The sequence below is a fragment of the Oryctolagus cuniculus genome, chromosome 4, assembly GCF_051225735.1.
Source record: "Oryctolagus cuniculus isolate XC-2025 breed Fujian yellow rabbit chromosome 4, ASM5122573v1, whole genome shotgun sequence".
Taxonomy (NCBI): Eukaryota; Metazoa; Chordata; class Mammalia; order Lagomorpha; family Leporidae; genus Oryctolagus; species Oryctolagus cuniculus.
In genome coordinates, this window is record NC_142870.1 from 134,805,398 (window position 1) to 134,817,584 (window position 12,187).

Genomic DNA, 12,187 nt, shown 5'->3' on the forward strand with positions numbered 1-12,187 from the left:
CCTATCTTTTCACTCAACTTTCCTTGAATTTTTGAAGTACCCTTGTATATGTATATGGATATATGCATATATATTAATATGTCATCTATTCATATTTGTGCATAATAGTCACCACAGCTTTTTCTTTTTATGGTTCCATACTCAGCATCCTCATACATTGTTGGCTTTAGCAAGTTTGGGCTAAAACATGGGCATCTGCATTTTTAATAATTTTATAGGTGATTTTGATGATAATATTTTGATGGCCACCCTTTGAGAGAAGAAGACTTACAAATACAGGTTATACTCATTGGATTCCTTGTTCCTCTTTCACTCTATGTCCATTGACACTAATTTCTATAATGTTATAGCTACATGAGCATTTACTCTGCTTCTACAAAGAGGAAGTTCGGAGACAAAAAAACCCATATGGCTCATTCTGTCATTTCCAATTATCACTGAGCTCTGACTCTGTACTTTCAAATTTTGGGGGAAATATTATTTATTAATCTAGAGTAATTAGTTATTCAAATACTATATAAATTTTTGGTTAACAGACATAATAATTAACATCTTTACTTAGTTTGACTAAGAGGCATGCCCTTCTGAGTCTTTGTATTCTTTTGCAAAATTTTTTTCTATAGTTTCAGCCATGTGAAATAGGCTCAAAATTCCTTTTTGTTTTCTAAATGAATACTCCCAACTAGCACTACAATAGTTAATTGAGTATTTCCATTTTATAAAATATCTTTGAGTGTAATGATGGCAAGTACTTTGTTGAATATTCATTAACTATCCTTTCCTCCCAGGGCATATAAATCCTCTGAAATGCAATACATGTACACTTTAAACTTTGACATAAAATACTCATACTTCTGAGATAAAGGAGTTTTTCTTCTTTAAGCACTCTCTCAAATCATATATAATCAGGAACATTGGCAACATTGCTGCTATGAGAAGGACAGAGAGAACATCAAGAAATCCAAATGAATTCAAACCCATTAAATGTAATGGTGTGGTAAATCTCAGTGTACCATCTGCTGTAGAACACTGATACACTATTGGAATTCCACATCTTATTTACATAAGAGATAAGAATGTGATAGTAGATTTATATGGCGAATAAATACCCAGGGACAAAACTAAGTTTTTTTTTCTCACTATAATCACACCTGGGGATATCCCCATCTGTATAAAATTTAATCTATTTTTGGTTAACTATTCTACAGTAAAACTTAAAATATTACGTTATCCAAATGTTACCAGCAATTTTGTCAGTAAAAACTAAATCATCAGTTCAAGAAACAAAGAGTACATATACAATGCTATGTAAAATGTGAAATTTACTCAAAGCATTCTCTCTCTTCAATAGTGACATGTATATTTAAGGAATAGGATTGTAATACAAGAGTAGATGCCTAATATATCTGTGCTTACATTTAACATACAACTTGGTAACAACTATTTTGGTTTGATGTCTGAAGCATATTTACTAAAAAAAAATTAGGCATTAGCATGGTAATAAAAATTACATGGTGTTTATTAAATTAAGTAATCCTCCAAACTTTGAAGTCTATAATATTTTTGTGAGATCTAAAGAACTAAAACAAGCTTTGAAAGGAATTTAAAATAAATTTTTTAAATAAAATAGTCTCTTTTACCCAAATTCAAATTAGCCTATTCCTTTCTTTCTTTCTTTCTTTCCTTTTTTGTTTTTTTGCTTTTAATTACAGATGTTTTTTAAAGATATCTGAGTCACAGGGACCGGTGTTGTGGCATAGCAGAGAGAGCCCTTGCTAGCAATGACCAGCAAAACATCTGAGTGACAACACATGTCTCGACGGCTCCACTTCCAATCCAGCTCCCTGTTAGTGACCTGGGAAAAGCAGCAGAAGATGGCCCAAGTGTTTGATCTCCTGCCACCTACATGGGAGACCCGGAAGAATATTCTGGCTTCTGGCTTCAGCCTGGCTCATCCCTAGCTGTTGTAGCCATCTGGGAAGTGAATCAGTGGATGGAATATTCTTCCTTTCGGGGCTGGCGCTGTGACTCACTTGGTTAATCCTCTGCCTGCGGTGCTGGCATCCCACATGAGTCCCGGGTTCTAGTCCCGGTTGCTCCTCTTCCAGTCCAGCTCTCTGCTGTGGCCCAGGAAAGCAGTGGAAGACGGCCCAAGTGCTTGAGCCCCTGCTCCTGCATGGAAGACCAGGAGAAGCACCTGGCTCCTGGCTTTGGATAGGCGTAGCTCCGGCCGTAGCGGCATCTGGGGGGTGAACCACCGAAGGAAGACCTTTCTCTCTGTCTCTCTCTCTCACTGTCTAACTCTATCTGTCAAACAATAAAAAAAGTCACAAAGCCTGTAGATGTTTTCATGAAGCATATTCTACACATAATTATGAGACTACATTACTTATTTCTATATGTATCTGTTTCAGCAGCTGGAATTATTCAGCAAGATATTTTATGAGTTATGTGTGCTTTCATTTGCAGTTCTTTAAAAACTTTTTTTTCATTTAAAGGAGATAAGGAGGAAATTGATATTTTTTATGATTGTATCTCAAAAATCATAAGATATCAAACTACTTCTGGCGCCTTTTCTGTGATTTTTTTTTAAAGATGTATTTATTTTATTTGAAACGCAGAGTTGCAAAGAGGCAGAGGCAGAGAGAGAAAAGCTTTCTACCCACTGGTTTACTCCCCAGATGGCCACAACAGCCAGAGCTGAACTGATCCAAAGCCAGGAACCAGGAGCTTCCTTTGGGTCTCCTACCCTTGGGTGCAGGAGCCCAAGGACTTGGGCCATCTTCTACTGCTTTACTAGGCCATGGCAGAGAGCTGGATTGGAAGTGGAGCAGCCAGGACACTTGAACCAGCGCCTGTATGGGATACTGGCATGGCAGGCGGTGGCTTTACCTGCTACGCCACAGCACCGGGCCCTTCTGTGATTTTTATCAGGAGCAATATTGAATAATCAGGTGTTGAGCACTTTCATTCAGCAACAAGGGTTTAATTAAACACAGTTCTATTCTCTCCAATTGATATTACCGAACATACAAAAGTTGAAGAGTGCTGCTATTAACAATGGCAGTCCAGCAATTGGAAAATTATGCAAAGAAAATTGAGAAAGTAGGAAACATGCCAGGCCTGGTGCCTTGGGGAAGGTGGAGAATATGAAAGTAAATACAGTACAGAGTATTTTGGTTATTGCCATTGGCACTCTTCTTGATTATGTAATTGGCTTTGTAAATTGATATATCACATGTTTATTACTTATTATCAGATCATTGGAACAGGAAACAATTTTGTTCTTGAGAGAACGATGGTCCATTACACAAGTCCTGTCAGGAATGCACTTGCCTATGTAATCAACCATGGTGGTAAATTGAGCTAATTCCAACACAGGCTCATAAAACAATATTAACTGTGATTACCAATATTTAGAGCCAATTTAAAAATTATTTTCACATATTTCACATCATATAAAGGCCATTTCTTTTGCATAAAATTGTAATCTTGCTAACAGGGACAATCAACTATGTTGTAAGCAGAATCAATATTCAAATTTTAAATGTTGTGAAGCCATGTTCTTCTGATACCACATTTGCTAATTTTTAGGAATTTTTAAATAATTATTTAAAGATTTCTAGAAAAGCTTAATTATGGGACACAAACATGTTTCTTTTGCAATAAGTACTAGCTATCTATTGAATGCTGATATACTTCAGAATAAACAATGTTGCAGAGATAAAGAAGAGATTAACTGTGCCTTTACTATGACCCCCAAATAAAATATGTTTAATGATAAATACATATGTAGTGACTTAAAAAGTGACCTCCCACCCACCCCCACACAGTCAGAAGATATATCCAAACCTATGAATGTGACATTATTTACAGCAAGAGCCATTGTACTTAAAAGTTTTTACTATGTTTCCAAAATGGGCCTGGCACCTAGAGGGTCCAGAAAATAGGAGAGAGGATTTTAGCAAGGTGACAAAAGTAAGGTAAATGCTATTCTGGATTTGCAATGAGAATACAAGAGGCTAAGTCATTGAGAGGTTAATAGCGAGTAGCTGAATGTAGAAAAGAAATCAATTTCAAGAGCAACAAATAAGTACTTAATTTAAATCAAATAATTATAGGAGTTAGGTTAAAAAAAATGGTGGATATTGAGTAAGGAGGCTCAGATTCCTATTCCGCTTAGGGCTTACAGACAGATAGACATAGGCTTTCAGAAGATTCACTTCTGAGTTTTGTTTGTGCTTCTTCTGGTTTCAATATCAAGTCCTTGGCAACAATGTCCCCTCATTCTAAAATGGATATGATATGACCCAAATGCATAGTGCAGAATTATAATTTCACTATAAATCATGTCTCCACTGTTCAATACAGAAGACAAGCATTGTCTCCAAGAATAAACACACCAAAGTATTCAATGAACAGAAACTGGATAAAAATGATAGCTTTATCTGCTGACTAATTTGGTCAAACTGCCAACTAAGAAAATTTTTGTAGATTGTCCAAAAGCCGAAAGTACAACCAAAGCAACGATTCTCAAAGTTTTAATTATTTGAATAAATTATTTCTTCTTAGTTGAAAAAATGCATTGTTGCAATTTATACCTGTGAGAGAGCCCAAGAAAATAATTCTCAGTTCCTCTCACTCAGAACATAATAAAACATCTACAAAGTCCCAGTTGTTTTCATTGAACATTTTCACTTCATCTAAGAAACAGAAAATGCAGGGGCCAGCATAGTGGCTCACTTGATTAATCCTCTGCCTGTGGCGCCAGCATCCCCTATGGGCTCCAGGTCCCGGTTGCTCCTCTTCCAGGCCAGCTCTCTGCTGTGGCCCAGGAGGGCAGTGGAGGATGGCCCAAGTGCTTGGGCCCTGCACCCGCATGGGAGACCAGGAGAAGTACTTGGCTCCTGGCTTCAGATCGGCATAGTTCTGGCTGTAGTGGCCATTTGGGGAATGAACCAGTGGAACAAAGACCTTTCTCTCTGTCTCTCCCTCTCACTGTCCATAACTCTACCTGTCAAATAAATAAATAAAAAATAAATAGAAAGAAAGAAAGAAAGAAAGAAAGAAAGAAAGAAAGAAAGAAAGAAACAGAAAATGCAAGCAAGTTGCTCGTGGGCATTAAAGTGAGGCAGTTTTCACGTAACTATTCAAATTTGGTATCTGGCCCAACTTTTTGCGATGACATATCTGCAGACTGTCAAGTGTTAGGCTGGGTGAGGTTGGAAGAGAGAAGAGCAACCTGGGAGAGAAGGGTTCTTTCTGTGTGCGTCGTCCCCTTTCAGCACCATCGTGAACTGTTGTCACACAGCATCACTGCCGCTCGTCTAATACTCAGCCCAGTCGCCCCATCTGGAAAGTTCAGTACAGTTCTGCAAATTAAAGGGCCAGTGTCATCAAGGTTTTAGTTTTCATTACTGCATGATAAAATCCTTGTTACTATTATTTCTACTGCTCTTGATTTCTACATCAAGCTAGAGAGCAATTAATCACTTTCTTTCAGAGACCACGGAAAAGATACTTTTTTTTTGTCATTGTATTAAATGAAACAGTTTTCTAATGAGAGAAGCGTGTACATATTCCTTGAGAGTGTTATCTCATTTGACTTAAAGCTTTGGAAAATATTACCATTTCAGGTTTGTTTATTGTATTCTTTATGAAAATCTCGATCCTCCAAAAGTTTTAAACTCTGAAATTCTCATCTCATTAACAAATGTCATGCCTACAATGCACACATTTCTGATTTCAAGCACATAGATTACAGTTTTGCAAGGTGCATAGAATTTGTAACATAAAACTTAAGATTGACTAAATGTTAGCTATAAACTTTATATGTAAGTAGCTGATAAAATTTGCAGTCATTAGTACATGGGCTCTTCTAATTACCTTCCATATTATAATTCTAAGTAAGTCAAAATTATTAATTCTATTTTGATAAGCTCTTTGCTAGTAGAAAAATATAGTGAAACATTCCTCCAAAATTTAGCATCATACCTTACATATACATGGGGCCAGCATTTTGGTGTAGCCTAGAGGGTAAAGCCACCACCTGCAGCACTGGCATCTTCTATGAACACTGGTTTATGTCCCAGCTGCTCCACTTCTAATCCAGTTCCCTGTTATTGCACCTGGGAAAGCAGCCGGAGATAGCCCAAGCCCATGGCCCCTTGCACCCACATGGGAGACCCCAAAGTAACTCCTGGCTCCTGGCATCAGGCTGGCCAAGCTACAACCATTGCAACCATTTGGAGATTGAACCAACAGATGGAAGATTCTCTCTCTCTCTCTCCCTCTCTCTCTCCCTCTCCCTCTCCCTCTCCCTCTCCCTCTCCCTCTCCCTCTCTTTCTCTCTGTAACTTTACCTTTCAAGTAAATAAATCAACCTTTAAAAAAGTTTGCATTTAGAGCACACATGAAAAAGACCTGAAATGAATTAGCTTGGTTAGACAAAAATGAGAAAAAGAAAACTGACTTGCTATTTGGAAGAGTAAGAACTTTTTAAAAGTTTGAAGATATGGTAATACCAGAAATTATACACCTCTAACATATAAATCCAATGACAACTTCTTGAGAGCCTGGATATTGGCATGTGACCCTACTTATTCTTAAAAAACATTTTGTTGTGATGCAGTTAAATGTGCCAGAATGTTTGTAACAAAGTGTATTAACTCCTTAAACATACAGCCTGAAGACTCTTAGGAAAAAAATAATAAAATTGTATAATATGCACAACAATACTGTGTTACTACTTATTATGTATTTAGAGTATATATTCTATGTAAATGGAAGATAAGCTGAGTTGTGCATGGCAATTTGTTGCTAGTTTTACTCTATCACAAAATATGCTTTTTTGTGGTATGTTGTGTATTAACATATAGACATTCAAAAGCTATTTTTCTGGTTCTCCATTATGAAAACCTCATGAAGTTGTATTCATTGCAGATGTGAAGTCATCTTTACAGAAAGTGTTATCGACTCTACTCTCCATTTAAATTGAGGATCCCTTGGAAAAGACTGAGGCACAGCACAAAGGAAGATGACAATCAAGTTCCAGGAGAGAGAGCCTAGAACAAATAGGCCTGGCACCAAGAGGGTCCAGAGAATGGGAGAGGGAAATTTAGTAAGGCAGGTAAAGCGAGATAAGGTCTATTCTAGATTCAGAATATTAAAACAAAGGCTAAATCTTTGTGAGCCTAAGAGTAGACAACTATAAATAAGAAACCAATTCCCAGAGCAAGGAATACAGGAAATAGATAAACTTAGTTGTGGATAGGGTGCAAGGAGGCTCAGATGGGATTCCTACACCTATGGATACTTAATGTCATTTCTGACATTAAGTTAAAAAAATGCACAACTACCTTTTATTGCTTCTAAAGTGATAAGCTGTATAAATAATTAGATAATATATAATTTTGAATATCCTCATTTTTCTCACATAGATTTTAGAGATGCACACAGGAGGCTAGGAGGAAGAAAATGGCCAGCCAGCCATATATTCTCAACATCTTGTGGAAAGATAATGATGTATGATGTTTAAGCGACTCTCACTTTCAAAATAATACCTTACATTTTACTGTTTTAGATTATTTTACATCATCTATCTTTTTTGAATAATATGCATTATAGAGTATGTTCCAATTTAAATTGGATACTACTATCATCCACATATTTATTATTAGGCATATTTTCTACTAAATAAAATGTGTTACAGGCCATTCATTTAATTTTTCTTTGAGCTCAGGAGTGACAAAGTTCAAAGTATTGGGAGTATATCTTTGAATTAAAATCGCTGTATGACTATTACTTCTCACATTTTTTTCCTGTTTGCAAACAAATGCTGGTAATTCAAACAAAATCTCAGTACTCCTGAATTTTGCATAAATCATTTACATTTCAAGAGTGTCAAAATCAGTAGTAGATCAGACATTTCAGAGTTAGAAATATTGGCAGAAGCAGTTTAGAAAAAGGAACATGCAAGATTTAGGAATTACATAATATATTGGATCATGAGAAAAGATGATAAGAGGGAAAAAAATAATAAAGGTACCAGATCAAAAGAAAGTTTTTGCTGCAGTGGTGTTGTTTGAAATTTCTCTACTTATTTTTTCCTCCACACCTTTAGGCAACATGACTGTTTTCTAGCCACACACATAAATTTCTCTTCTAACTGAATAGCCTTTCTTAGAAATCTATTTTAGTATTTTTCAAGTCTTGCCACCTAAATTATTTTTGCTAATTTCTTTTTTCTATAAATTTGTTTGATTTTTAAAATATTTTGTTATCAGTGGATTGATAAAAAATTCTGGAAATTCCCTCAGAGATCATCTTCCACATTTTCAGCTGTCAATTGTCAGTGAGTGATGTGAAACTGATTTTAAAAAGGTGCTTTCTTCAAGTATGTATGATGTAGTTACTCTACATCACTATCAGAAGAAGGGCTCTCCCAGAGCAGGTAAACTCAAGGCTTCTGAAGTAACCCAGCCAATCCAGACCAACTCTGTCATTATGTAACATGAAAGCTACCACATAAGGAAATATGAAATCTTCTCTCCAAAAACATACAACATAAGTTTTCATAATAACAAATATAACTAACCATTCCTTCTGGTAAATATATAACTTGCATTTTTCTTACAAGACTTAAGAAATAAGCCATGTATTCACACAACTCAGTATTTACAGAATGATCATTTAATAAACATTAATGATTGCTAATGCACTGTTGACTAGAGGAGTCTTCAAGTCAGTTCTACTTTTCCTTTAAAAAACTTATAGTCCTTGGTATTCTTGGAGCAACCAAATACCAAATTCATTTTGTCCCCTTGCAGTCTGGTGTGTTTTTGTTTTTGTTTTTTTCAATAAAATAAATTCTAAAAAATGTAGCTACCTATGTTTTTAGGATTAAGTATCAATATTTCCAGTAAAAATACTATGATTGATTATAGAGGGAGATAAAATGCTACCCCTTCATAAACAGATTCTAATTGAAATTATTTTTTAAATCAATACAATTATCTTAAAGTTCATAGAAAAAATGTGAAAAATTCAGACAATATTTATTATAAGGATGCAAGAAAAACTTGTGCTAATAGATATTAAACTTTCTGATTAAGAAACCAATACAATCATGATATCATAGGGTTGATGTAGGAGCACACATATTTAGCAATGGGACAGAATAAAGTTCGGGAACAGATTGAAGTTTATAAAGGCACTTAATAAAACCCATTTGCTATTGATCTATCTAAAAATTTATGCTGAGAACCCTTTACACTGGCAAAAAAATTAGCTTGGACTACATATCATTATATACAGAAATAATTTCTTGATGAATTAAGGACATCTATGTAAAAGTAAAATTAAAATATGAAGATTTTACTAGCTTACACAAAGAACCTGGACACTATAAAAGGAAAAATATTTAATGACATATTTAATGACAGAAATATAAAACCTTTTTTGACAAAATGTCACAACAAAACCAAAAACAACTGATAAACCAAAAATGATTGCAAGGGTATTCAATAGTTAATCTCTCTAATATACATAGTGTCTGACAAAAAGCTAAGAAATGTAGATAGTTTAAAAAATAGCAAGGAAAATAAACAAGCATTTCACTGAAATATTTATGGATTAAAATATAAGGCAAAACTATTATTAGCTTTCAGAAAAATGAAATTAAAATAAATAATATACCCATTGATTTGGCAAAAAATAGCATTCACTGCTGGTTAAATCGAGAGCACTATTAGGTACATGGATTATTACAAGTGTTTTGGAAAGTAATTCAGCATTTGCACAAGTATAATTTGTTTAATATTTTAAATTTAACTTTAAAATAATTTAAATAGTAATTAAAATATGTATACCATTTGGCCCAGTTCTCCCATCTTGTAGCATTTATCAAATAGAAATAAAAGTATTAAGATTGAATGACAATTGTTTCAGGGTATTTATTATAGTATTATTACCAGTAACAAATCTTGAAACAATCTGGATTTATTAAATAGTATATCCTTTGACCCTTTCAAATATCCACAGCATTATTATGTATTACAAATGAGGATACTGGCCGGCGCCGCGGCTCACTAGGCTAATCCTCCACCTTGCGGTGCCGGCACACCGGGTTCTATTCCCTGTTGGGGCGCCTGATTCTGTCCCGGTTGCCCCTCTTCCAGGCCAGCTCTCTGCTGTGGCCAGAGAGTGCAATGGAGGATGGCCCGAGTATTTGGGCCCTGCACCCCATGGGAGACCAGGATGAGTACCTGGCTCCTGCCATCGGATCAGCGCGGTGCGCCAGCAGCAGTGCGCCGGCCGCGGCGGCCATTGGAGGGTGAACCAACGGCAAAGGAAGACCTTTCTCTCTGTCTCTCTCTCTCACTGTCCACTCTGCCTGTCAAAAAAAAAAAAAAATGAGAATACTAAGTATTATTTTGGAAGGATATTTAAAACACTCAACAAAGTGAAGAGGCAACTATCAGAATGGGAGAAAACATTTTCAAGCTATGAAGCTTATAAAGGATTAATATCCAGGATCTATGGATAGCTCAAGAAGTTGAACACACACACACACACACACACATACACATACACACACACACTATGGAATACTACTCAGCTATACAAAAAATTGCATAAGAATAAAATGGGTATCTTTTGATTTGATTGTTATTCTTAGGCCTTATTTTTACTCCTGTGGCACTGTGGTCTTTGTAGTTTTTACTTGTTTACCTATTGAATATTATGATTAGTGGTGCATGAAGCCTGTGTTTATAGAGTGTACTAAAATTATGATTCTGCAAAAATTAAAGAAAAGGGATGGAAGGAAGGAGGGAGGTTGAGGGAAGAAGGAGGGAGAGAAGGAAGTATGTTTATCTTCTCATAAATGTACCCATGAAATATATGAAATTTGTTCTCCTTATATTAATAAAAATTTTAAAATATATGTATTGCTAGCTTCCAAAAGCAAATTATGGAATGTATATGTAGTGTGTATACACATGTGTATATAGCAATTTTATTTTTATAAAATGTGAATATAATGCTTGCAAGTGTTTTATATGTAAAATTAAATGTATGGAAATTCAAAAGTCAAATTGCTATTAGAAATTATATCACAGATTAGAAGAAAAGAAAAACATCAATTTTATCCTAGACACAGTGTCTTATTTTCAAATGTAACGAAGCTCCATTTTTTGTCAGAGCACTTAAAAACAATAAAACATTTCTTATTCTTACTTTTAGTTTTTAATTTCACTAACAGTCAAAAGTCTTGTTTAGTGTACTTACAATGATGCCCTCAGTAAGGAGATACTTAAAAAAATTCATGGAAAATGTAATTAAAAGATGCTTATTGTGCTGCAAATCAGTTTTGAAATCAATGTATAGTTTTTACAAAATATGTATTTGTCATAAACTTTTTAAAAAGATATATTTATTTATTTGAAAGGCAGGGGTAGAGAGAGACGGACAAGGAGATAGAGACCTTCCATACTCTGACTCACTCCCCAAGTGGCATATCAGCCAGCGCTGGGCTGGGCAGAAGACTAGAGCCAGGAGCTACTTCCAGGTCTCCTGTCTGGGATCAGGGACCCAAGTACTTGGGACATCCTTTGCTGCTTCCCCAGGTGTATAAGTAGGAAGCTGGACCAGAAGCGGACAAGCCGGGACTCGAACTGACTCTCATATGGGATGCCAACATTCATTAATTGTTTATTTGTTCGAAAGGCACAGTGATAGAGAGAGGGAGAGACATAAAGAGAGGTTATGCCTGAAACAGCTGGGGTTGGGTCAGGTTGAAGCTAAGAACCCATAACTCCATCTGCAGTTGAACCGCACATTCCAAGGCACATTAGCAAAGAGAAAGCAAGGTAGCTGGGACTCAAAGCAGGTGTGCACGTGTGGGATGTGGGCATCCCAAGCAGCAGTTTAACAAGCTATGCCACAACTTCGTCTTGTCCATGAGCTTTTTGAGGAACCCTCAATGTATGGATTTCAAAACATTTTGCAACAAAAATAAGCTCCTCTTTTAGTTCTATTTTGTGCTTTTTGAAGTACCCTTGTATTAATGTTTGTATTTCATTTCTTAAAACTTGAGAATCAGTAAGACCAAATGATTTACCCAATGACACATACCAGGAAATATTAATGCCAAGAATAAAAGTTATCTGTGACTTCAAATCCACTG